The sequence below is a fragment of the Nyctereutes procyonoides genome, unplaced genomic scaffold, assembly GCF_905146905.1.
Source record: "Nyctereutes procyonoides isolate TBG_1078 unplaced genomic scaffold, NYPRO_anot_genome, whole genome shotgun sequence".
Taxonomy (NCBI): domain Eukaryota; kingdom Metazoa; phylum Chordata; class Mammalia; order Carnivora; family Canidae; genus Nyctereutes; species Nyctereutes procyonoides.
Window position 1 is genome coordinate 1,752,164 of NW_026575030.1, and position 25,898 is coordinate 1,778,061.

General features: G+C 45.5%; 1 protein-coding gene across 7 annotated transcripts in view; it reads right to left on the reverse strand.

Moving 5' to 3' along the window:
• MGAT5 (alpha-1,6-mannosylglycoprotein 6-beta-N-acetylglucosaminyltransferase) overlaps positions 1-25,898 on the reverse strand; it is a 336,949-nt gene that overhangs the window by 241,617 nt on the left and 69,434 nt on the right. For 2 of the 7 annotated variants that reach the window (XM_055315893.1, XM_055315892.1), the window contains exon 3: positions 1,970-2,118. The exons of the other annotated variants lie outside the window; for them this stretch is intronic. The gene's annotated coding sequence lies outside the window, so the exon portion shown is untranslated. The remainder of the gene's footprint in view (positions 1-1,969; positions 2,119-25,898) is intronic. 7 annotated transcript variants of the gene reach the window in all.

A 25,898-nucleotide genomic window follows, 5' to 3' on the forward strand; every position in this document is an offset into this window, starting at 1 on the left:
ACTCTGATCTATGCATTTGCCTGTGAACATTTGCAAAAGGGTACAAAACCGAAAGGTACAGAATCATATTCAGGCCTAAAGATATGTATCTAAATTGCTTGGAATGAAAATTCCTTGTAAAAATAACAGGAAATCAGAACTTCATCAGAAGCACTGACAGGACATGCCCAGGACACGATGCTTCAGAGAGCTCTGACTGCCACCCAAGAAACAGGCTGCACTAGAATTTTGTCCTTGAACTTGACTGTACCTATGAATCGCCTGGGAATCTGGTTATTCCACGGACTGTGCATCAGCAGGCCTCTGAGTCTGCTTATCTAATAGAGATCCCAGCTACTGCTAATGTGGCTGGTTTGTGCAGCCCCTTTGAGTAGCAAAGACCTAGGAGCTCCGGAAAGGACCATGACCATCTTTGTTCCTTGCAGCTACACGGTGCACCTAAGGGGCCGAGCTAACTTGCCACAGAGGACAGAGCTTGGTGTGGTGTGCTGCACAATGGAAATTCCTAGGGCAACCACCTTTTTGTTTTATTCCACTTAACCTCTAACAGTCTATCACAAGTCAACCCTAAGGGGTAATGATCAGTACGGCGTTGGGGGAGGGGGTCATGGGGCCTTTCAAAAACCAATCTCAACCTCCTTTACTACCACTCTTTGTATAGATATCACAGTTTGGGGTCCTGGACACGTGCACTGCCAGGTGCCCCAAGAAGGGCTTCATCTGCCCTCGAAACGTTTTTCTTGTGTGCTCCTGTGACCTCTATCCTTTGCTTCCAGATCACGTATTATAATTTCCAACCTCTTTAGGCTTTCTAAATTACCCAGGCAGGGTGTCCCAATATTTGGAGGCTACAGGCTCCTATGGGAATCTGATAAAAGCTATGAACACTCTCCCTGCCACCAAAAAACAAACAAACAAACAAACAAACACCACAGACACTAATGGTTATTTAACATTTCAGGAGTTTCAGAGACTGTGCCTGCATCTATAAAACAAAGCCTGGCTTCCTGGCTTCAGAAAGACTTAAAGACACAGGTTAACACTTACTCAGAGCACTTTATTTTTAAAATGCAAATCCTTTCCCACAAATGCTCCACAGGGAGAGACCAAGTCCCTGCCTCCGCAAACCCACCATCGCAGGTCAACGCAATGCCTGCACCCAGGTCGCAGGACTTATTCCAGAGCAAGATGACAAACGAATACAACTGAAAATTTCAAGACAAAGCCACATGCCTGGAAACAATAACCGTGACTGACATTGCTCCGACCCACATTTTCTTAGCAGTGGGCCAGAAATCGTGAGACATGGACTGGAAGGGCGGCAGGACGGAGGCATGGAGAGGAGAGGCAGGAGGGGAAAACTAATTAAGAAGCAAATGGGGAAAAATGAGCTTGGAAAGGGCTCACTGAACTGCTGACAGAAGAGAGTGCTGAGGTGAAAAACAAATGCAGAAGAGGTTTGGCAGATTCCTAAAGGAACAGGACCAGAATGAGAAATGAGGCCGCGGCCAACTCCCGGCTACAAGTCACGGACAGGAGAAGAGTGACGTTTGTGGGATGAAAAATGGAAAAAAAAGTTCCCTGGACAAAAGGAGACTGACGGGCTGCTGGAGAGAGGGGGATGAGGGGGTGCCTGGGCAGATCCCAAACACAGCAGCACTCATGGGCCCCCTTGCACGCACCCCCGCGGGCACACAGAGAGGTGCCAGCAAACGTATGTGCACTCAGAGCAAGCACTGTACCCCACTGCACCCTGAAGCCCTCTTCGGAAAAGGAGAGGAGACCAACTGGGAGTGGGGGACACTGAGCCACCACAACCAGCTTCTCCCTAAGAACAGAAGCCCACCTGGCCTGCAGAGAGGATTTGAGGGCGCTTGCGGGAGAACCTCCCCACCTGCCCGCACCCCCGCCCCATCAGGCCATCCTGCCCCATCCTTTAATGCACGAGGTGACAAAGTAGAGACCTCACCTCGCATTCCCATCAGCTGAGCCTTTTTCTGTAGAGACAGTTCATTTGGCTTGGGCCGGAGCGGGGGCGGCACACGGAAAGGGCCGGAGTTCGAATGCACAGCCTGAGCGCAGCACGTGACACCAGAGCTGTGCTCGAAACGAAGTTTCCTGCAACGAGAGGCTGCGGGGATCCCATGGATGAGGACACGAGGTGCGGCAGTGTCCCCTCGGGCTCTGATCACATGCAGGAATAGCCAGTCCTCACCGCTGCTCAAGGCTGCTGACCTTCCCTACTCACCCTCCTGTCCCCACAGGGGTACCTGCGCTGCATTTCAGGGCCTCGCAGACAGACAACTGGCCTGGCGAGTGCCCAGATGCTGGGCAAGGCCGAACCATCCAGAGTAATAAGGCCGCTGCCGGCCGAGCACCGACAGCGTGCCAGGCTCCCTTTAAAGCCCTTTCCTTGGGCAGCCCGGGGGGGCTCAGTGGTTTGGCGCCTGCCTTTAGCTCAGGGTGTGATCCTGGGGACCCGGGATCAAGTCCCACGTCGGGCTCCTTGCATGGAGCCTGCTTCTCCCTCTGCCTGTGTCTCTGCCTCTCCATCTCTCTTGAATAATTAAATAAAAAATCTTTTAAAAAAATAAAGCCCTTTCCTTATATGAACTCATTTATTCCTCTCAAATGACCTGGTGAGGGGATAGGGTGGGAGGGAGTGCCATCTCCACTCTTCAAAGATGAGCAAACAGGTCAGAGAAAGTCACACACCGCCCGTGGTCGCACCTCTGATAACAGGACAGGGCAAGATTCCAACCAAGTTCTCTGGCCAACTTCACCAGAGCCTCCCAGACTCAAGCTTTGTCGCTTTATAGTGCTGTTTGTGATGCAGTTTTTTTTTTTTTTCCATTATACCTCTAGGGGCAAAAGAAATAGTAAAAGCTCCATTTCCTGGGTACTTAGGTGCAAACAACTTCACAGTAATAGTTAAGTGATGTCTGGCAGATGGAGCTGTGTTTTGCTCACAATTTGGTGGTAGCCCATGGCATCCCTGTGACTTCCCTGTGATCCCCCACCAGGGCGCCACAGCACACGATCTGGAATCCACAGAACTATGCTGTCTGTCGTGCCTTCCTTTTGATGAGGAAAGAGCACCAGGGTACAATAATCATACTGTCTGTTCCTTACATTGGGTACATGAGTCACCGCAATGGGGAGAAAAAAAAAATTTGCTACCGGCTGCCTTCTGCCCATCAATTATGTCTGAGCCCCTGATGACAGGCTTTTCTACCTTGGCCCAAGGACACTCTTCCGACCTCAACTCCTGCCACTCCCACCCTTCCAGTAAACTGAACATTCCAGAAGCAGCTCCTAAGGTCCTTTTGCCTCCAACCCCCACCCTGGCACTGTTCTACCTGCTGTACAGCCTCTTCCCGCCCTTCTCTTCAATTCTCTCCTGCTCCCAGTTCCTGGGTGACTTCGTTCCTCTTCTGGGAAGCTGCTCCCGACTCACAGACTTAACACTCCTTCCTTTAGGTTCACAGCCCCATTTTGGATACAGACCCCCGGGATTACTCCCATTCTCTCACTCTTGGCCACCTTCTTGTCCATCTCTCCCATCCCTCTGGTTGGACCTTAGAGACTCAACTCAGTGGCTTCCTTAGAGACTATATACAGTAAATGGTACAGAATCTCTCCTGACTTTAAACAAAGAATGGAACAGGAGAACAAAGGACTGTTGAGGAACCCCAAGGATTATGGGATGAATAAATGAAAGGATGAATGTGGCAAACTGATTGCACTGATGGCCTCAATTATGGGACTCCTTGGCCCTCAATTATGGGACCCATGCACCCTGCAATGAGAGTCTGCAATAGCGCCCATCAAGAAGAATTGCTAGCCTTACCCTCTGCATCTGTCCTGGTCTTGCACCTTGCTTTGACTGATAAAATGCAGCACAAGTCAAGGTATATCAGTTCTGAACCAAGGCATCATTGCATAGTTCTGCTCACCCCTTAAAAACCACAAAAATGACTTGGGCTCATCTTGCAAGAGGGCAGACCACATGTGGAAGGCACTCCATCTGTCCCAGTGGACACCATCCAAGACCAGACTCAGCCAGCCAACCCCTCAGATATGTGAGAAAGCCCAGCTCAAAGCCCAGAAGACTGATATCTAGTCATATGGGTGAATCCAGCTGCAACCAGAAGAACCACTCAACTGTACAACCAGGAACACCAATAAAAGGCTTCCTGTTTCAAGCCACTAAGTGCTGGGGTGGCTTGTGTCATGTGGCAATAGCTAAATGATGATGAATGAATGGTCTAATTTATAGGTAGTGACATCTCTGTAAGGAAGGGCAGTGAGTCTCCTGTTCTGTGAACAAACTATTTCTGAATCGTACATGGGATTTACTTGAAGTTGGTGTGTATTCATCATTGCCCTCATCAATAACACTACCACTGCTCATTTTGATAAGCTTTCTTGAGGAAAGGAAGTGGAAAAGGATGATCAAGAACCTGCTTCCCTTGAGACCCTTTGGTGGTTCAGGGTCTGCCCTCGGCTCAGGGTGGGATCCCAGGGTCCTGGAATAATTGAGTCCCTCATTGGGCTCTCCACATAGAGCTTGCTTTTGCAATGTCTCTGCCTCTCTCTGTGTGTCTCGTGAATAAATAAATAAAATCTTAAAAAAAAAAAAAAAGGAACCTGCTTCCCATTACCCTTCCTGGGAGCCAGCAGTAAGTGTGTATTGATGGCCTATGCTGTCCATCCTCTCTGTACGCACACAGCCTGCCTACGAACCAGCTCCTGCTCAACAGTATCTGGTGGTGAAATCCTTTAGGGAACAGGGAAGGTTTAAACACATTTTTCCATGTTTTGAGTCATTTTTTTCCCTTTAATCCTCCATGTTTCCCCCCTTCAGTCAACAAAATGCCTAGTTTTGTGATCCACATGTTTGAGGTCTTCTGCACTCAGTAAATTAACTCTGGTGGACCTCTTCTCTCTCTAAGAGGTTAGATAAGAACCCAACTTTATTCTTTGCTGACTAGAGAAGTCAGAAATCCCTAACAGGTCAGGAAGCCCAGGGCTTATCTTCAAAAATGAAAAAATCATAGCGATTTTTCTCAACTAAGGCAGGTTGTAGCTATGATAACGCAGAAGCCCCTGAACTCAACCAAATATTGGAAATAAAACACTTTAATAAACGTCCTTGCTGAGGGTACCTGCTGCATTGGTGGCCAAAGCGGTGTCTTTCGTGACAAATTTCCTTTGGAGGGCAACTGTCAGCTCAGTTTTCCACTAGGCACACCGATTTCCCACCGCTCTCCCAGAAACCTCTAAGTCTAGCAAATGAGGAAGCCTGGCAAGCCTCAGTTTCACATACAGAAAATGGAGTATTAAATGGAGTATTAAGACTGAATGAGAGAATATTAAAATCCAAAGACTTGGCCCAGTCCTGGGCAACTACCAGTGCTCAAAAAATGTTCCTTTCCTTCCTTTTGTCTTTTTTTGTTGTTGTTGTTAAGATCGTATTTATTTATTCATAAGAGACACACAGAGAGGTAGAGACATAGGCAGAGGGAGAAGCAGGCTCCCTGCAGAGAGCCTGTTGTGGGACTCGATCCCAGGACCCCAGGTTCATGACCTGAGCAACCGCTGAGCCACCCAGGCATCCCACCTTACCTTCCTTTTGGCTACAAAAACACACTTGCTACACTACAGTGCACACACGAGCACACACACCCCCTTCAGGCACACTCATCCCCTTCCACCTAATATAACGTCACATTTGTAGTAACAGCAATAACGAGGTCCTGAAAGCCATATCCCAAAAACACAGACATTCATTCAACTTTTACCCAATACCATGCTGGGCATAGTTGACACAGGGCCTCTGAGGACCCTACCGACCTCCAGGGACTTTTCTCTTCCTAGAAGGGCTAACAACCTCCTAACACAATCCACAGAGTAGGTAATGAGAAAACAAGTCAGAGGGGTCCTAGGAAACAGCATCATCCCATCATCCTACTGAAGGCAACCTTCTGCCAAGTCCACAGTGGCTATATTTTCTGGCAAAAGCATCCCTGTGCTAAAGCAAGAGCCTGTCTTATGCAGCCCAGAGTTCCAATCTACTCAGCCAGCCATCAACTCAAGGGCCACCATGCTCAGGGATCACATCTCCAGACACCTTGCCCCCCACCCTACCACCCTCCTTCACAGAACACCTGAGCCAGTGCCTCGGTGAAGAGCAGAAACAGCTAGAGCAGCATAAAAACAATGCCAAGTCTGTCTTCATGAATCACCTTCCTAGGCTGGGTGTGAAACTCTCAGGAAAATAGCCGGAAAATGACTCACATTACCCACTTACATAAGGGGAGCCGGGTCTCTCCAGCATGCTTCACGCACTGGCACTGCTTCCCAGCCCAGTTTCAATTTTTGTCCAGCATCTTCAAAGTAAATTCTTTAGATCATGGAACTGCCTCAACAACAACAACAAAAAAAAAACTGGACAAAGAAGTAACACTGTAGTAGTGTTTTCATGTGTCAAGTGGTTCTGAGTCACTTCATCTTCATTTTCTGTCTTTGCAATTGCTCTATCCTGGATGTATGTGGGACTGCAACAGTCTTCCTACTCAAGAGCTGCAAATCGAGTTCCAGTCTCAGGAACTCAACGTGCACAAGCTTCTGACTTAAGCACATTCCACCTGCTGACTCTCCTATGCAGGAATCTTAAGTGTCCAGGTTCAATGCTAACAAATTCAACCAGACTAAATTAAACTCATTGACTGCTACCCTGGTTCCTGATTTCTGATCTTCACTGCAACAGACCAAACATATGGTGAGAGCAGCACGTTATTTCATCGAAGACACCAACTCCACAAGCCTCTCTTGCAGAACAGCTGAAAGATCATGAAGTCTGTTAGAATGCATCAGCCTCCTTTGCAACTTAAAATAATAATGCCTTTGTAAGGTCACGGTCTGAAAACAGTGAAGATTACAAAGGCCACGGTAAGCATAAAACAAAAGCCCACAACCAAGTCTTTCAGAACCCAATGTAAAGGGTCAGTTTAAAAATCCCAAATCCCAGTATCACAACAATGCAGACCCACCAGCATGGCCAAGGTGAAAAGGACAGGAAATGCTAAGTACACTGAGGATATAAGGGAGGAAGGCGCTCAAACATGGCTGGCCAAGGTCCAAGCTGGTACAACCTTTGAGGGAAACTGCCAGTAGCTCATAAAGCTGAACATGCATACCCATGGTGACCCAGACGTTCCACCATTAAGCCTATCCTCAACTATAATGTGGACCTACACTCACCGAGAGAAATATGCTAGTGCTTTCAGAAGCACTGTCCCCAAATGGAAATCATCCAAATGCCCACTTATGATAGAATGGATCAAAAGTCAATATATGAATCAATAAACGTGCATATTCACACGGTGGAATACTCTACAAGGAGAAAGAATGGCCACTGCAACTATACACAATAGTATGGATGGATCTCACCAACACAGAGCAGAAGTGAAACATGAAATAGGACACACTGCAGGAGTTCATTTTTAGACAGAACACTAACACAGACCAAGTAATGTGTGCTGCTAAAGGTCAGGTCGGCGGCTGCTGGGTTGGATGGGTAGGGACCAGAGAGGAGCATGAGAGAGCTTTGGAAGTGCGGACTACGTGCATGGTGAGGTGAGTGTGTGCCCTCTGCAGAATTTGATCCAGCGACACAGCTGCCAGGTGTCCCTCTCTGCATGTACATTAGATATCAATAAAAAGTTAAAAATAAAATCAGGGGCACTAGTTTCTTAGTTAAGTGACTTTGCTTCAATGACTATCAAAATGTGGATCGGCTGTTAGGTGACTCTAAGGTTCCTGGTGCTGTCTTCTCTGGAAAAAGTACCTAGTCAGGTTAGGCACCAGCTGGTGGTGTAACCTGGGGCAAATTCTTTCACCCTTTGAGTATCCCCCTCATTTGTTATTGTTGGTTTGCTTTTTTAAAGTAGAAATATTGGCTCAGGTTTGCTCCCAGCTTTAATTCTTACAGACTCTAAGGTTCTCATCCATTGCTCCATCTTGGTTTTCATGATGCAGCTCTGGATCATAGAATCACAGGTGAGGTTGGCCAGGGTGGGGTTTAAGGCCCAATTGGGACCTGAGAGCATCTGACAATGACCCTCCTCATCACAGAAAGCAAGATTTAAAAGGAGAGACTCCCAAGTCTCACTACCTGGATGTGTTTAACCTTTGTAAAGCCGGCTAATATCTGATTAGACAAAATAGCACTTCAATCTCTGAACCACCTATCTGTCGCACTGCGATTTCAGCCCAGTAGTCCAATTTGCTGCCAGCCTCTCACTTGGCTCCCTTTCTCTCCTCCAGGAAAATGAAGTGATGGGGTATGTAATGTCATGCCTTTAACCAAGTCAGCAGCAAAGACTCTCTGGAAATAAAATGCAAATATTCAAAAGGCTTGTCCAGATAGAGCTCTTCCAAAGAGTAAAACAGTATCTCAATGTCAAGAAGAAGAGGAGTCAAATATTTTACACAAGCATCAGCTTTAGCAAATCAGCATTTATGCCACGTGGAGCTCAGCACTCCAGCAGGTTCATTTACCACCACCGCTCAACACACACATCTCAAGGTCTTACTGACATCTTCCTGCTCCCTAAAACATAGTAGTTTGATAGATTACAATAGAATCATAAAGAAGTATTTCTGGAAAAGACGATGGGGAAGAGGGAAACAGACTGCTAACATGGGAAATCCAAAGTCTTGTTCATAATTTCCTAGGTAAAAAAAGTCCTTAATTTTTGAGGAAGTTGGAGATGCTCCCAAATTCCAGAGAAATCTGATTTTATGTTCTCTCAAAGCTAGGCAAGATGAGGCTAAGGAATCAAGTTGATCATTTTAAAGTGTTTTATGATGATATACAAAGAAGCCATACACAATGCCTCCCACCCCTGGACCTCAAAGCAATAAAAAGAGGAAGACAGGTAAATTCTGGTGACACAGGGTAGTAGGATGCAGCATGGTCTTTCCATGGATGTAGCTTCCTCCATGCTGAGGGAACAGTGACCACCAGGCAACCCTGCTCTCAAGACACCTGGAAAAAGTGACATTGATTCCAACAACGGGGTCCTTCCTTACTGATACTCTTTGTTATTTAGTTCTTTTCTTTTCACCAGAGGCTGAGAGTTAGATAAAGTTTTATTAAAACAAAGAACATGTTTTATTTTATTAAGACAAAGAACATATAAAAATATTTTTAAAGCCCAACCAAGAAAAAACAAATAAAAACAGAGTTATGTTTATTAAAATTTTACATCCCTTGGATATTGAGTTTCATGGCTTACCATGGCTCCAGCAAAGGCTCTATTTTGATCCTATTTCCTTAAACATTTCATATAAAAGTAATGTAAGTTCTTCCTTCACTTTATCCCCAAAGGAGGTAAAGATGAAGGTTTTCCTGTACATACACATACACATTATTTATATTATAAATACTAGCATAAGAAGCTGCACCCTTTGCTTGCTGGGAATTAAGGTATATACACTCCCTGCTTCACAGGTACCCTACTTGAAAAGTTCTTAACTGGCTAGCCAGCCACCCTCTTTGCTGCTGAAGCGAACAGAAGTCTGACTGATGACTTGATCCTCAAAGACTAATTTCCTTGGACTCTGGGCTCCTGAGAAAGTCACCATGGTCTAATACAGTTTTTTCCAGGTATGGTACATTGACACTATGGTACACATAAATACACACTCAATTCTAATAGTTAAGTATTTATTTTTTTTATTTTTTATTTTTTTTATTTTTTATTTATTTACAATAGTCACACAGAGAGAGAGAGAGAAGAGGCAGAGACACAGGCAGAGGGAGAAGCAGGCTCCATGCACCGGGAGCCTGACGTGGGATTCGATCCCGGGTCTTCAGGATTGCGCCCTGAGCCAAAGGCAGGCGCTAAACCGCTGTGCCACCCAGGGATCCCCAAGTATTTATTTTAACATGCACAAGTACACCAAATCCCTAAGTTTATACAGGTTTTCAATGAGAAGGAGAGAAAATTTAAAAATAAATGACTTAAAATAAATTTGAAGACAAGTATTTTAAGTAACAGGTGGTAACACAAACATGGTAAAAACTGGCTGGAGTTTGGAAAATAATGGTCCACTTCAAAAAAAAAAATAAATAAATCAACCAAGATTCAGAAAGCACTGCTTCTAAGTGCTGACTTGCTGTGTTCCTGGCCATCCCTCACTTATCTTCCCCAGGCAGGCCTTTCTAGAATGACAGCAACAAAACTGATAGGGTTAGGAGGCAATGTGACAAAGACGAAATCTTTTAGAAATAGAACACAAGGTCTTTTCACCTTCAAACAAGGTATGGCCACAGTCCAGCTAAGATTCATGAACCTTTATTGAGTTTTGACTACAATGCAACAAGGCAATAGAGTAAAAAAAAAAAAAAAAAGCTGGCCCCTCTCCTTACAACTTCCCTGAGCTGTGGCAAGTCATTTCGTCAAGCCTACAGGCAGTGACCCCTGGAGAGCTGCTTGGTGGCAGCAAGGGATAGTAGACAGCAAAGCACAAATGATATATTTCATTGCTGCCTGGTGTCTGAGCTCAGTGACAACTGTACAAGGCCAAGGCCTTCCAAGGTCATTCATTGCTAGGCTCTCAAAATCACTTTGGAGCCTAGCAGAAGCAAATGATCAGTGTCTCTGGAAGGCAACTTTTTTTTTTTTTAACCTGTTAGTATCATCATGGGGTTTTTGTCATGTGCCTTCAGAAAGCCTAATCTGGAAGCCAAAATGTCAAAGTCTGGCGGGCTACTGTATTTGGAGGAGGAGGATACACATGCCATGTAACCTCAGATGAGTGAGTCAGGTCGCCCAGGAAGATCTATTTCTTCACCTTACATACAACCATTGAGTAACTACCCCCTGGGTAGGCCAAATAATGCTCCCCCCCTCAAATTCCCCTGTCCTGACCCCAGAACCTGTGAATGTATTGCCTCCCGTGGCAAAGAAGAATTAGAGATGCATATGGAATTAAGCCTGCTAATCGATGATCTTAAGAAGATTATACTGGATTATCCAGGGAGGTCCCCTGTAATCATAAGGGCCCTTACATGTGGAGGAAGGACGCACAAGAGTCAATGTCTCAAAAGTGTCAACTGTTCAATCCCAGGTTTTAGGATCAAGCAATCAATAAGTGTCAAGACAGACTGGATTTGAAGATAAAAAGGGGTCATGAGATAAGGAATGGAGGAGCCCCCAGAAGCTTGAAAAGTCAAGATAACTTTCTCCCCTAGGGCCTCCAAAAAAGAACACATGAGACTCTTTAGTTTCCCATTGCTGCTATTAATAAATTGCCATACACCTAGTGGCTTAATGTAACAGAAATGTTTCTCTCTCAGTTCTAGAGTTCAGAGGTCCTAAATCACCATTAGTGGGTTGAAGCAAAGTGTCAGGAGGGCCCCACCTCTCACCAGAGGCCTGTGGGGGCAATGCGTCCCTGCCCTCCCAGCTCCTGATGGCTGCTAGCATTCCCTGGCTCCTGACTCCATCACTGCAATTTCCCTCCGCCTCCGTGGCCACACTCCCCCTGTGCTGTCTCTTTGCAGCCCTCCTCTCTCTGCTGCTCTGTTGTAAGGATACCTGTGATGCCATCGAGGGTCCATCCTTACAGTCCAGGATACTCATTTCATCTCAAGAGGCTTCACTTGCTCCTCTGCAAAGTATCTTTCCATCCAGTTAATACTTACAGGGTCTAGGAGTTAGAGCTTGACATCTTTGGAAGGCGTCATTCAGCCCGCTACAGACTCATTTCAGATCTGTGACCTCCACAACCAGAACATCGATTTATGTGGTTTTAAGCCACTAAGCGTGGTAATTTGTTACGGCAGCAATAGGAGACTAATACACCTCCTTCCTCCCAAACATGCTACAGATCAAGAGAGGGCCTGCCTGAGTAGAAGGAGCTAGCCCATGCCTACTATTCACTTCAGCTTCCTGGGGGTCCTTTGTCTCTCCAGATGACACTCCTCTTCCCCATGAGATGTAAAAGAATGCCAAGATTTGGCAGGAAGTGGTCATTAGAAGCTTCAGAAATCACCCTTCCCTCTTTCCTCTCACCAATCACAAGCTCCTTAAATAAACTGTATGGTAATTCAGAGAGTAGAGCTTAGGGAAAAAAAGAACTGATACTCGTTCCAGGGAATTCCTCTTAATAATAATGAATACACTCCATCCATAAATGTCAAAGGGCTTTGCTCAGAAAGCCAATAAGCCCTACCACAAATATAAGACAATGTAACACTCTACAGGACTGTATTCCTCAATTAGGAAGAGCCTCTTCAGGTAGCTTTCCTAGCATTCCAGGGCCAGAACATCATAGTTTTAAGCACCTATTAATGATGTTATACTGCTGGTTTTCTGTCATCTATAGGTATTTCTATTTATAGAACTGATCCTTTTTACTCATCTGCCCTCCAGGCACTGCAGTAAATTCCCTGGCTGACTGCTCTCCAAGAATTTGTCATGTCAGGATCCCCCTAGGCTCTGTCCTCAGACCTCTGATCTCTTCCTCTCCTTTAGTATGTGCTCTCTGTCCCAGGATATCAAATTCGTATATCCAGCCCGGACCCCTCAATGTGGGTGAGCACCAGATCCAAGTATCCAAGTGCTTGCTCATCAGCTCCACTGGAATGTGGAGGCACACCCGCAACGTAGCTGGCCCAAAGCAGAGCTGCTCATCTCATACAGCTGCACACATCAGCTCGGTAACTGGTACCCAGCGCTAAAACCCTAGTCTTCACCTGTACATTCTCTCCATTCCATCCCACCTTTCATATCTAACCCATCCATAACTCCATCAGCTCCGCCTCAAAGATTTATCCTAAATCTGTTTTCCACCATCCCTGCCATGTCAATCCCAAACCCACTAACCTCACCTTCCACCCAGATCACAGCAACAAGGTCCTGGCTGTGCTCACTCTCCCCACCCACCAGCCTGTGCAGGACACTTGGTCATCTTTCCCAAGGAGAGATCAGATAATGTTCCCAAGTGTGCACTATCCAGGGGCTTCCAGCTGCACTCAAACTCCACACTGGACCATGATCTATGAGATCTAGCCAGTGACCAGCGCTCAACCTCTCCTTCCTCTCTCCCCCTCTGTACTAGCAGGCACACACAGCTGCCACCGGTCATCTCCTGGAATATGCTCCTGGATCCAGGCCCTTTGAACTTGCTGCCCTCCCTTTATATCCATCCATGACCATCCCCTTCCCTCCTTGAAGCCCCCCCTCAAACGTGTCTCACCTTTGCCTAGTGAGAGCAACCCCGCGGGCACATGCTTTTATTTTGCCCTACCTACTCTGACACTCTCCAAACATGTAGGAATACCAGAAGTGGTCTTGGTTTGCTGATGCAGCGTGCATTTCTCTTCCAGTACCATACACGTTCGTTGAGGGCAGACCTTGCTGTGCCAGTGTCCCCAGGGCCTGGCACCTATCTAGAGCTCAGGAGATACCTGTTCATGAGCTGCTGAGTGGACTTACAACCCAAGAGCAGTATCAGATTATCGTAAAAGGTACTGTTTTAGTCAGTATCTTTGTTTTTGAGGAATAAGGATTTCCTGGGCTCCAAAAGGAAGGCACCAAGCCCTCCGTCCTGGGATCCTGCACTTCATCCTCACTCCCTCCTCCTGGCTTCCCCACCCTCTGTGTGCCCTGTTCTACCAGCTAGCTAGGTCCCTAGTGTTCCATTTTATGTTACTTCCGTTCCTTCGTCGGGTTCTGGCTCACCAAGGTTCTCATGTAAGCCCCGGGTACCACGCCACTTGCCAACACCCAAGTTTTCTTTCGAGTCTCTCAAGTCACCTTCCAGAGAGCTGACGTCAGCAGCCTGGGAAGGAAGAGACACGGTTTAGAACAAGAGCCGTCAGGCGGAAAGTAGAATTTCTAGTACCGGGATGAAAAAAAATCCTCCCACCAGTAGTAAGACCAAATGTATCTCCATTCACTCTCCCTTAAAAGATGCATACGTGACCGCATGATCCTCCCAAAGAGGTGGGAGGGGTGTCAAACTCAACAGATGGTGGGAATCACGAAGATATGTGAAATGAGTGCTGGCGTGAATGAAAAGGAAGATTAGGAGGGAAAAGGATCTCCATGTAAACATGATTAATTAAGAAAAATAAACCACAAGGACAAGCTTGATCCTTTTATAAGTGCCTGTACAAAGGCTCACTCTTACACAGAATGTTTCCTCTTGGCCCATATACAACAGCTCCAATTTGGGCCAGGTAGTAAATAGGCTAGAGGGTCTTGCTCATACCGTATCTAATGCCTACAACATACCTGCAAAGTGACTACTACCTCATTTCTTCAGGTGAAGAAATCCATGTTCAGAAAGGCACAAGGTCAACTCATCCACAGGGCTCAGCATACACACAGTACCTAAGGCCCACAAAACTTTTTGGGGGCCACAAAAATGCTCTTATTCCTTTAAAATCAGAAGAATATAATTCACCTTGGATGCAATTATACAATGTAATTTCCAACATGCAGTATTTTTCGATTTCTTTGTATTTTAAATGGAAGGGAGTCCCATATGCCCAAAGTCCCTTGGGTCCTGGAGAGTCAAAGAGGTCCCCTCACTCCCTGTGAAGAGGTGGAGCAAAGACCAAGACCACAAGTTCCAAAGTGCTGCACAACAGAGTCCAGATCTGTACACACTCTTTTCCAGGATGCCATCTGGCCTCCTCATACTTGCATGCCTCCCAGGAACCCTGGATACTCTAGGTTTTTTAATGCCTCCATCACCACAGCTTCTTGGAAATGCTTTTCTTAATGCAAGAATCATGGAGCGAGAAACATATCTCACAGACTAACCAAAATTCTGATCATGCCTCCCGAATCTGATCCATAGCTTACTTGGAAGACTAACTGTTCTTAACAAATATTAAGATGAACAAGCCCCAGCTGGCCCCTTTCCCTTGAACTTCCCTCACAGAGCACTCAAGGTGAATAAAGATGGACAATCTCAAATAGTCAAAGCTTGTCCCTGGACCCACTAATTGCATGGGGATGACCTGGGATGCTCCCCAAAAATGTAGATTCCAGAGCTCCACCCCATACCTGCTGAAAAAACAGGGGCAGAGCCCAGGAATCTGCATTATAAATGAGGAAGACAGCCAGGGCTTCTGGTCTATTGTGACCAGGACCCAATAGATAAGAAGGTATGGGGACAAACTACTTTTTGCAGTTTTAACATAATCTAAATTTTCCCAGAATGCAACTATCATGTACGATGAAACAAAAATACACTATATTTTGTTCTAAACTTTACCACAAGTTATGAACCATTAAAAAAAATTGAATCACTGATGACTACTTTTGGAATGAGTCACCAAATCAACCCTGTGTCTGGAGTTGTTATATTTATAGGTGATTTTATCAGTAGGTCTAGGGATCGAATTGACTACTTCATTTTGTCTTCTTAGTATAGTCAGGCCCAAGCATTTAGATAATGAACTACCTATTTGATTATGCATTACTTTCATTTCTTTTTTTTATATTAGTTAGGAAATGGCACTAATTTTGTTTTTACTTGTGTGTGCTAGTAGGTTCTATTATCTACCGCCTGCATTCAGGACGTCAAAGAGAGCATTACAAGACAAATTGTTATAAAAGGAAACAACAGGGCACCCGAGTGGCTCAGTCATTAGGTATCTGCCTTCAGCTCAGGTCATGATCAAGGGTCCTGGGATCAAGTCCCTAGTGGGCTCCCTGCTGAGTGGGGAACCTGCTTCTTCTCCCTCTCCCTCTGCCCCTCCCCCCATTCCTGCTCTGTATCACTCTCTCAAATAAATAAATAAAATCTTTAAAAAGGGGGCAGGGATGGGCCTTACAGGACTGAGAATGATTTTAGGAGGTCTTGACTCAAATGTCATCTCTGAGATGCTGTTGCTTAATCTCACAAGTAGGGGAAATCCCAAGACAGTCCCCACCTACCACCCTCAAAGAAAGGAAAGAAAAAGCGAGCTGGGCCCGACAAGCTGGCAGCCAGCAGTGGGTACCTAGAGCAGCACTCCTGTGCAGATACTGAGCCCTGGGCCAGCCACAGGGCTGGAGAAGCAGAGCAAGAGCACAATCAACTTCAAATTCTGGCTACTGCTTGCTGGGGCAGGAGGTAGAGGATTGAAGAGAAGTGGAACATACAGATGCAAGTCACTGGCAAGTCCAAGGTCCGGAGTTAGGTGGTTACAAGGGTATTCAGTAATGATAATAATAATAATGCTATCAAACTGTTTGCATGTATTCATTAGTATCAATCAACTATTAATAATCATAGAGAGGGAAATAATTTAACAACCATACCCATTGCCAGCAGCTTGTATTACAAAGAACAAACTACATATTAGCCTGGAGCAGTTTAAGCCTGAGTGTTAATCAGCAGCTTCTGGAGGGATGGGTAGTGACTGTACTCTTATTAATAACAACTTAAAAAAAAAAAGGGCAGCAGGCACTTGGCATGGGGAATGGGGGCTCCCAAACAATGTGTCAGGCCGATAAAGATGCTGGCACCCAGCGGCCACCAAGGCCACTTCAAACAACCATTCGGTTTTCTCATTAGCATTGTGCAACTGTTACCTCACTCGACAATAACACACGCCTCGGGGATCTGACAAGCACAGGTCACCCTGAAGGCAAAAGGAGAAAAGGAGCCGAAGACAAATCATAAAAATTGTTCTACCCTGACTGGAGCTGTCATAGGTTGAGTGGGTGCAGCAGAAGATGGTGGCTTCTTTTCTGAGGGGCCTCCGGGGCGTTCGAAGGGGCATCTGACTGCAATCTCTTTCTTCTCCAACCCTCCCCACCATCCCTAGTCAGATGTTCCCTGATAGAGAAAAATATGGAAGCAAAGAAGCTTCTCAATAGAAAGGACAGGTCAAAAACAATTGGCTTATTATGCCCAAAGCCTAAGAGAAGATTCTGACATCCCACCCCCCAAGTCCACCAGTTCAAAGCCAGCAGACAACCCCTTCTTGAGTGCTCCCCAAGGACATATCATGGTGCTCCCACCGAGCCCGCCTTTATATTACCACATAACACTTTATTGTACCTATCGGCTCACTGGTCAACCTACATCTATGGGATCTAACGGGCCCCTAGATGTACAAATAAATACAACATGGAAGCTCCCCGAAATTGAAGTATACATCCATTTTTTTCTAAGATTTTATTTATTCGTGAGATACAGAGAGACAGGTAGAGATGCAGGCAGAGGTAGAAACAGGGTCCCTACAGGGAGCCCAATATGGGACTCGATCCCAGGGCCCAGATCACACCCTGGGCTGAAGGCAGCTGCTCAACCACTGAGCCACCCAGGTATCCCGATATGCATCCATTTTTTAATTTGTGTTCAGAATCCAAAGTAGCTTATAGGAAACTCAGGCCATGTCCTAACTTAAAGTCCATGGACGCACATTTTATTATGCTACATGGCACATGACCTTTAAGTCTTTACAAGCCCTGAGAAGAATTTACAGGAATGGTAGAGGAGGAGATACAAATGAGACAGAGCCTCAGTTGGGGAAGGAGGAAAGGAGAGGATACAGGAAGACAGCCACGGTACTGGAAGTACAGGTGACGATGATCAGCTCTAGGTGTGCTTCCCTTACTGTCACTATACCAGTAAGAGTTAAGAAGGAGCACCAGTTCATTGCAAGCTGGGGCAGATGGGCAGTCAGAGTGTCCCCAAGTTTCCTCCCACAGCACCTCTGCTAGTCAAGACAATCACACAGGATAGCTTCTGCTGCAGCAAAGGCCTCCACTGTGTGGGACGAATGTATTAAGGCAGTGAAGATGGCAAGTCTTGTCACTTCTAGGAAGGAAATAACATTTTTAACTTGCCCTTGGATCTCCAATGTCCACATACAAAGCAGCTAACCCAGGATATTGGCAGCGACGGAAAACATGAGGCCATTTACAAGGCCTTCCTAGGGCTGCTTCATGATTACAATGACTTATTGTTGCACCTAAAGGAAATTCCAAACTCCTTACTGTGGCCACATGCAGACTATGCAGAGCTGGCCTCCACGATCTTGCCAACATCACTCCATCCTTGTCTCCTCCCCACATAGAAAGGGCCATTGCACACGCACCTCACTGGATCTTCACGCATGCTTTCCCCTCTGCCTGCCAAGGCCCTTCCACGCAGACTCCTCTTCAACTCACGGTTCCAATGCTGGAGATTGGGTTTTCCCTGACCATTTTAGGAAATGCCTATTTCTCTTGACCTTTCCTTCTCCTTCACAGGCAGTTAACTTCTGAAATTCCCCTGTTTAGGTTGCCAGCCAGAAGATAAGCTCCATGAGAACAGAGAACTCATCTGTTTTCTTCATCACTGCATCCTTGGTGATGAGAACAGGACCTACTGCACATTAAGTGCTCAACTGTTCCTGAAGTGAATGAATAAATGGAGGAGGGCTAATAACAGAGGTGACACTGAAGGACACTTGACCGTACCAATGTACTTTTAAAGGGTGAAGGACAGAGTATCTAAATAGAGAAAGAAAAAAAGAGTGACCAGAGGCATCCACTAACTGGCAACAACCACCATGGTCCGGGAACAGAACAGGTGCACCCTTGCCAAGGCAGCATCACTACAGATACCACAGAAATTTCCAGAAGAACTCACAAAGGAAGATGATTTCAGGGGACCTCCCAACAGCCCTGGTCGAAGCATTCAGGCCAAAGGCTATATCCCTTTGTCACAAAATCTCTTGAAACCCTTCAAGCGTGACTATTAGTAATGTCCTTACCAAGATCAGTCAACCATATATTTCTGGAATATTTCCCCAAAGTTGTGACTTCCTCAGCCTTATCATGGAGCAGTACAGTCAGCTAAAACTGTCATCACTGTCCAAACAAAAGACATTGGTATCCATATAGGACTATGTAATCAATTCTTAATTTCAAAGCCATTGACCTGAGACAGAAAATAAATCCTCAAACATTCCAAAACATACTTCTGGTCAATCAGTGGCTTTAACAGTCTGTGTATGAGGTGTACTTTTCGTCAGACCCCTGAAGTTCTTTGTTGGCAAGGACCATTTTTAATCCTGCCATCTGCGCCACTTCTACATGCAGGGACCCAGTTGGTACCCGATTAATACCTGCTCCCCTCAAGCACTAACAGGACTCATGAGCAACAATGGGTCCTAATCACTGTACAGAAACATTTCCCAAACAAGGGATTTTTGGGTAACCTTCCCCAAAGTTGAAGTTCCAACAATAAAGGAGGAACAGAAGGGGCAAAGGATTCTAGGCCAACCCTAAAAAGAAAATCCAGAATGACTAGAGGAACAAAACCACAGAATGAAGACTGAAATGATGAAACAGTCACAGAAAATCAGAGAATGTGGACATCAAAGAGTTGATGGACCAGCATGCAGAAAAGGGTAAGAACCACTATGTTTTTCTTTTTTTTTTTTTCCACTATGTTTTTCTAAAGAAAGATTTAACAGTCCATCCCCACAGAGTGAATGGAAGTCTGAGGTTCTGGCTACCGGTTTTAGAAAAAGAAAACAGAACAAGCAAACAAAATACAGCTGCAGCCAGCACCCCACACCCAGCCCTGAAAAACCAGCTTCCACAGAAGAGCCCGGCAATCCACAGGTGGTCCAAACAAGAAAGTGACTTTCAGTCCACAGCTGGTCCCACCTCTTTTACCACTTTGCCTTTTACCACTTTGCCAAGACTCCGGCCCCACCCTAGGACACTGGCTTCTGGAATACACCAGCTTCCCAGTCCTCTGGGGAACCGAGAAAACATACTGCCCTCCCAGGAGCAGTGGAGGAAGGGAGGCAAAGACGCGCAGTTCAGAAAGGAGGGGAATTTGGTACTCTAAGGACTTAGTCAAATTCTGTGGCAAAGATTTCCCCATGAAACACTGGCTTAACAGAAAAACTCCAGAGTGGAATTTAATGTTTACTTTCAAATCTATCACCAATTTTGGAAGATATGAAAAGTAGTTAATTTCTCTGAAATGATACACATGCAACATTTCCTGGTGTGCTAATTTCTACCTTCTGTTAACCAAAATGTTTTAAGACAACTTAATATGCCATGAGAATACATTTCAAGGCAACTGCAGAGCTAGACACAAATACCATTCATTCAGAAAATCAACTTTGGTCTCTTTCATACTTACTGAGTGTCAGAAACAGCCCAGTGCCGAACACAAGTTAAGCTGTAACATAAACTCTTCAATGGAAGGTGAAATATGATGCAGTTACCAAGAGTTATAAGTAGTATGAGAAAAGTTACAAAGCAGTGGTTCCCAAACCTGGCCCACCACCAAACCCACGTGGAAGAGGCATACCCCTGAGAACCTGCTTTGCTTGGCCTACAACGGTAGATCACAGGAACCCACAAATATAACCTGCCCTTCCTCCAGGTGATCTGATCACAAGACGGGTTTGTGAGCAGCTGCTGTGAGAAGTGTGCCAAGGGTGGGTAGAGCTGCTTCGTACCGAAATGCCCAAGAGACCTCAGTCACCTTGGAGGGAGTCCAGATGGCCCAAGACAGCCATGTCTCTTATCCAGCTGGACTCAAGAGCAAAAGGCAGCCTCCAGCAAACTTCCTGGACACCGCCGCCAGTTGCTTGGCAGTTCGGCAGAACGCTGGGTCAGAATGCTGGAAATCTTCAGAGCCAGAGCGACCTTGAGAGCATGTCCCGCAGTGCATTTGCCTGGGCCGTGATGGTAAAGCTCACGAAGGGCGGCTTGAGGACAGCTAACAGGTTCAGTGAGTCCAAAGAGGCAGAGATGATCAAATCAGTTTCACTCTTTAATACAAAGAACTCTAAGAAAGTAGGCTCTGGCGACATTTCTTGGTTACGCAGGGATTAAGGAAACTTTTCTTTCTAGTTATCGACAATTTCAGCTACAGATGATGAGGTCCAAAAAGGGCTGCGTTAGACTGCTACTCTTCCCTCCAATCGTCCCTGTCTTCCAAAGAATCAAAAAGGGAGCGGAGCAAAAGCATCTCCTGCGGTGAGTGGCAAGGTGATCGAACTGTGCCCAGTGGGGTAGAAGCAGAAGGGCCATCCTCTCCCCTGGCCCTTCGACTCACTCGTTTTCCTCCCTGATCTTGGGCCACACAAACGGGAGAAGTACCAGAGACAGGAGAGCAACCTGATGGAAGGAGCTGGGGCCAGAGACTACAGTAGAACAAGTGCCATCCCAGGCAAGTTTAACGTAACTCTATCTTAAGTCCCTGCTGTCGGTTTTCTGTTAGAGCAGTGGCACCTGAGTCCTATACAAAGGTTTTCTTTCCTACAGGGAATATGGTAAAAAATTACTGATACCAAGAAGCAATCCCTCCATACTTACCTCCTTCTTCCTCTACATCACAAGATGGCAGACACTATTGTCCTTGACTCCAAAGGATAGCAAGTTATACCCGGAGATCCAAAGATCTCTCTTTATCCCCAAACCTCGGATTTTAAGTGTTAGACCCACCTAAAAATACAAGCTTTCCTCTCTTGGCCAACCAATGCCTCTATCTACCTTCTGAAGTGAATTTTCTACCAATAATTACCATGTAAATTATTCACAATTTCTGGAACAAGACTAGCATGGCTTTGCCAATGCTAATACTGTTCCCTCTGCCTAGAAGGCCCTACCTGACCTAGAAAATTCCTCAACATCACAGCCACGTTCAAATGTAGAAATGTCCCAAATCCTAAGGGCTTAGAGGACTTTTAAAAATTAGACTGAGGTATATAGTGGTGTATTTTCCTTTTAACCCTTGAGTCTGCTAGATTCTTGATGGCAAGAACCACTCTCTGTATCCCTGACCAACCCCCCAACCCCCACCACCGCATGCATATCAGTACCCGGCGCAGCAAGAACACAATCAATGTGCAGTGAACTAATGACTCAAACTGTTGAATTAATAGTGTTATCTTGAGAGTAATTTTGAAAATTCAAAGGCAGAGCCTATCACTTAAGGAAATCTTCTTGTAAATCCAATAACTACAAGCATCCCCCACAAACTATTACACCTTAGTCTGTTAAGACAGGAGACACAGTCTTTAAAGGCTAAATGTGGAGCTAAAGATCCATGAGCATCAACTATCATTTATTAAGCTGCACTTAATGGAAAAGCAATTTTGCACCTAATAGAAAAACAATTAGCAGACAGCAAAGTCCGAGCTATCATTTTTTAAGTGATCATTTTGCTTTGAAAATAAATCTATATTGAATCAAAAAGAAAACACATATACATTAAACAATGTTCAAGAAGCTTTCTTAGATCCTGTGTAAATTTTTTGATCCTAAAATCAGAAAAAAAAAATTGATACATACATGCCATGCTAGTACCTGAGCAACAACCTAAAATCTCTTTTCAAAGATAAGGAAAAATACCCTTTCAAACATCAAGCTTAGGTCATGGGTCCTAATTCCCAAGGACAAGGCAAATCTGGACCAAGTCTATGTTCAAAGGAAATTTCTACTTCTGCTATTTGCATACAGCTTGGCATGGGGACTAAACAAATGTCCAACAAAGGTTACAGAACAATATGGACAATGAGAAAACTCAACTATTAAAAAATACCAGGTTGAGGGAGCCCAATGTGGGGTTCCATCCCAGGACCTGAGCTGAAGGCAGACACTTAACCCACTAAGCCACTCAGCTACCCCTTTCTTACTCTTAAAATCGTAGATTTTGTTTTGTTTTTAAAGATTTTATTTATTTATTCATGAAAGACAGAGAGAGAGAGAGGCAGAGACATAGGCAGAGGGAGAAGCAGGCTCCCTGCGGGGAGTCTGACGAGGGCCTCGATCCCAGGTCCCCAGGATCACACCCTCAGCCAAAGGCAGACACTGAACCACTGAGCCACCCAGGTGCCGCAAATCATTGCATGTTAAAGGCAGAGGGACCCTCGAGACCACTTGTTTTGGATGCCCAGACATATTAAGTGACTTGCTGGAGAACACAAGCCACTGATAAACATAGCAAAGCCTGGACCCCTGGCGGTGCTCACAGACCTAATCCGGCCATCTTTTCCAGCACAGCAGAGATTAATAGGCACCCCCCTAAAATCATCTTCACAAATAAAACCAACTCTGGGAGAGGTCTTCCCAACACACATGTGTGTACATACACATCCCAGCCATAAATAGAAAACAGGTTAGAGACATTTAAAACGGTAAACTTGGGGCACTGGGTGGCTCAGTCAGTTAAGCTGCCAACTCTTGATCTCAGCTCAGGTCTTGATCTCAATGTGGTGAGTTTAAGCCCCGTGTTGGGCTCCACACTGGAAGTGGAACCTACTTAAAATAACAACAACAAAGGAGTAATAATAAAAATAAAAGGGCAAACCTTATAATGAGATTCACTTAATGCAGCAGGTACTAAAAATCTCAGAATGAATGAGACTGAAGTGAATGCCTTCCACAAGGAGCTCCTAGTACATGAGGGGAAATGGAGACTACATACATAAATTACAAAACCACAAGCCACATCCCATATTGGAGATAAAAACAGGGTGTGATGGGCCATTTCTGACTCCATGATTAAAATGTTTGGATCCTTCTTCCCTCTCATTTCTAGGGTAGCTTCTAGAAAATTATACTCTAACTTAAATGAATGAAAAAGTAACAACTGTTATGCACAATGCCCAGGCTGAAATCAAAAGACTATTTCAGAACTTTTGAAATGATAAATCATTCTTCAAAGAAAGGAAATTCATACTCACAATTTTGTTTCTAAGGTCAAAAATGCTGATGGTATTAAATGTGTTGAAAACTAACAAGGAATCGACTGTAGTAAAATTACCTGCTAACTCAGGGTAAAGTGACCCTCTTCAGTAGGTGAGAAATGAACCACTGGTTCGGGAACCTGAAAGAATCCAAACCACTGAGAGTCCTAGAGGTTGACAGACTCCATTAAGCACAATGCCAATGGCAACTTGTGTTCTGGGGACGTCTGAGATTAAAGACCATGAAAATAAAACAAACGTGTGACCTTCAAAGCCACAGCCACTAATAAAATACTGCTGGACCTTAAGATCCTGAGCAACCCACTTGGGCCATGGGGAAAAGACTCCTGGATATCGTACAACAGTCCCCAACTGCAGCTCTTTCTTGACTTCCTACGGCAGCCTGGCCCCTGTGAACTACAAAATACCAATTGATAATAAGGAGACAGACACAGAAGGTATTTCACAGGGACTTAACCAGTGTAGAAATATTGCAGAAGACCCTAGAAAGGACTGGTTAAAGAGGCAAGATTTCAGAACCTGCTTAAATGAATGGGACAGAACCGTATTTCCTCTCCACATGTAGCCTGAGCAGTCTACACCTCTGGGGATCAGGAAACAAACTCATGTTGGCAGGACCAAAACGCCCTGATTCTATATATCCCCCTATTGTTATTTCACAGCTTACGAGCAAAAGATCAGATTGATTCAAACATTTATTATTACTGCACAACACCCAGCCACCTCCTCTTCATTCGAGCTGCGAACCAATGACCTACCCAGCTAGACTCAAGAGGTCATCTTCTACCCCTTGGCTCCTTGTCACTGCCCCAGGTGTTACTGAGAATGAGTGACCCAGAAAGCAGGCGGAGCATCCTAACAGAGGTGATATTACAGCCCTGGGCACCACTCTTTCTGGCCCCTTCATGCATACCTAATGCATCCTGTTCCTCCTAAGGCAGAAGTAGAACTGTGTTTTCAAGCTTCCATTGCAGACAGCTCGGAGAAGAAATTTACTTTACCCAGAAGTTGGCACAACATATGTTTACTTAGGTAGACATATCTATACAACACTAGCAACAAAACTAATTCAACTCACAGGAAATTATTCCGGAGAGACAATGTCACCTCTTTCTCCGTCCTAAAATCAAAAGGGGGAGGAAAAAAAGGAAACAAATGCAAATTGCCCCTGGCAGAGTTTCTCACTGAAGGTACACAGAAGGACTCAAGAGCAATTCAAGGTTTGCAGCAAATGCCTATTCATTAAACCAGTAGGAGGTGCAACACCATCTGGCAGCCGTGTCCAGCGGAAGATCTATTGCTCAGGATCACTTCTGAGCAGCAAGCAAGTTTATTTTTTTCCCCTTTTATGCACAAAACTACAAGGACATCAATGTTGGCATCAGGCATGCCAGGAAGGCTTAACGAGACTGGAAAATGAGATCCAAAAACGGAATCCCGCAAAAGCCAGCTTTCATCGTGCTTGATTAAACAACATCCTCCCAACATTCAGGAATCCCAGCAAACCCCAGCATCCCCACTGGTGACTCCTTCAGAAACCACTAGGACTTCAGGCATGTAAGGGAGGAGAGACTGCTCCCTTACATGCCCAAAGTGGTGTTGTTGTTGTTAGATAGGCATGTTATATATATGCTGATCCAAACACAGGGGAACAGAACAGTGCAAATACAGCTACAAAGCATAATACTTGGGTTCAATGCCCCCAGGAACTGCCCCATTCCTCGGCTACGTCCTGACACCCGGCACTTCCCCACAGTATCCACCTAATGCTGGGGTGTAGGTAGGGTGGGCAGGTTAGGGTAGGGGATGGGCTCTCCAAGGCAGTGCTGGTGACCCAAAGGACTGCTCCAGAGCAGGGCGGTGGGGAGGCGGTCACTGATGCCAGAAGACTTGGTGAGGGGGACAGAATGCCCACACTGAAGCCTGGACTCGGGAGTCTGGCTGGGCAGAGGGGCGGGAGGGGGCAAGTGTAGTAGAGTCTGGGCACAAGGCCAGACAATCACTGGGTGCCAGGAACCCCTGGAAGGCCCCCTTGGCAGAGTTCTCCCTCTGGGGCTTGCTTTCTTTGAACCTCAACATAACCAACCAGAATCTTCTTTTTCCCAAATGAGTTGCTGCCTTTTTTTCTCTAATGGAAAAGCAA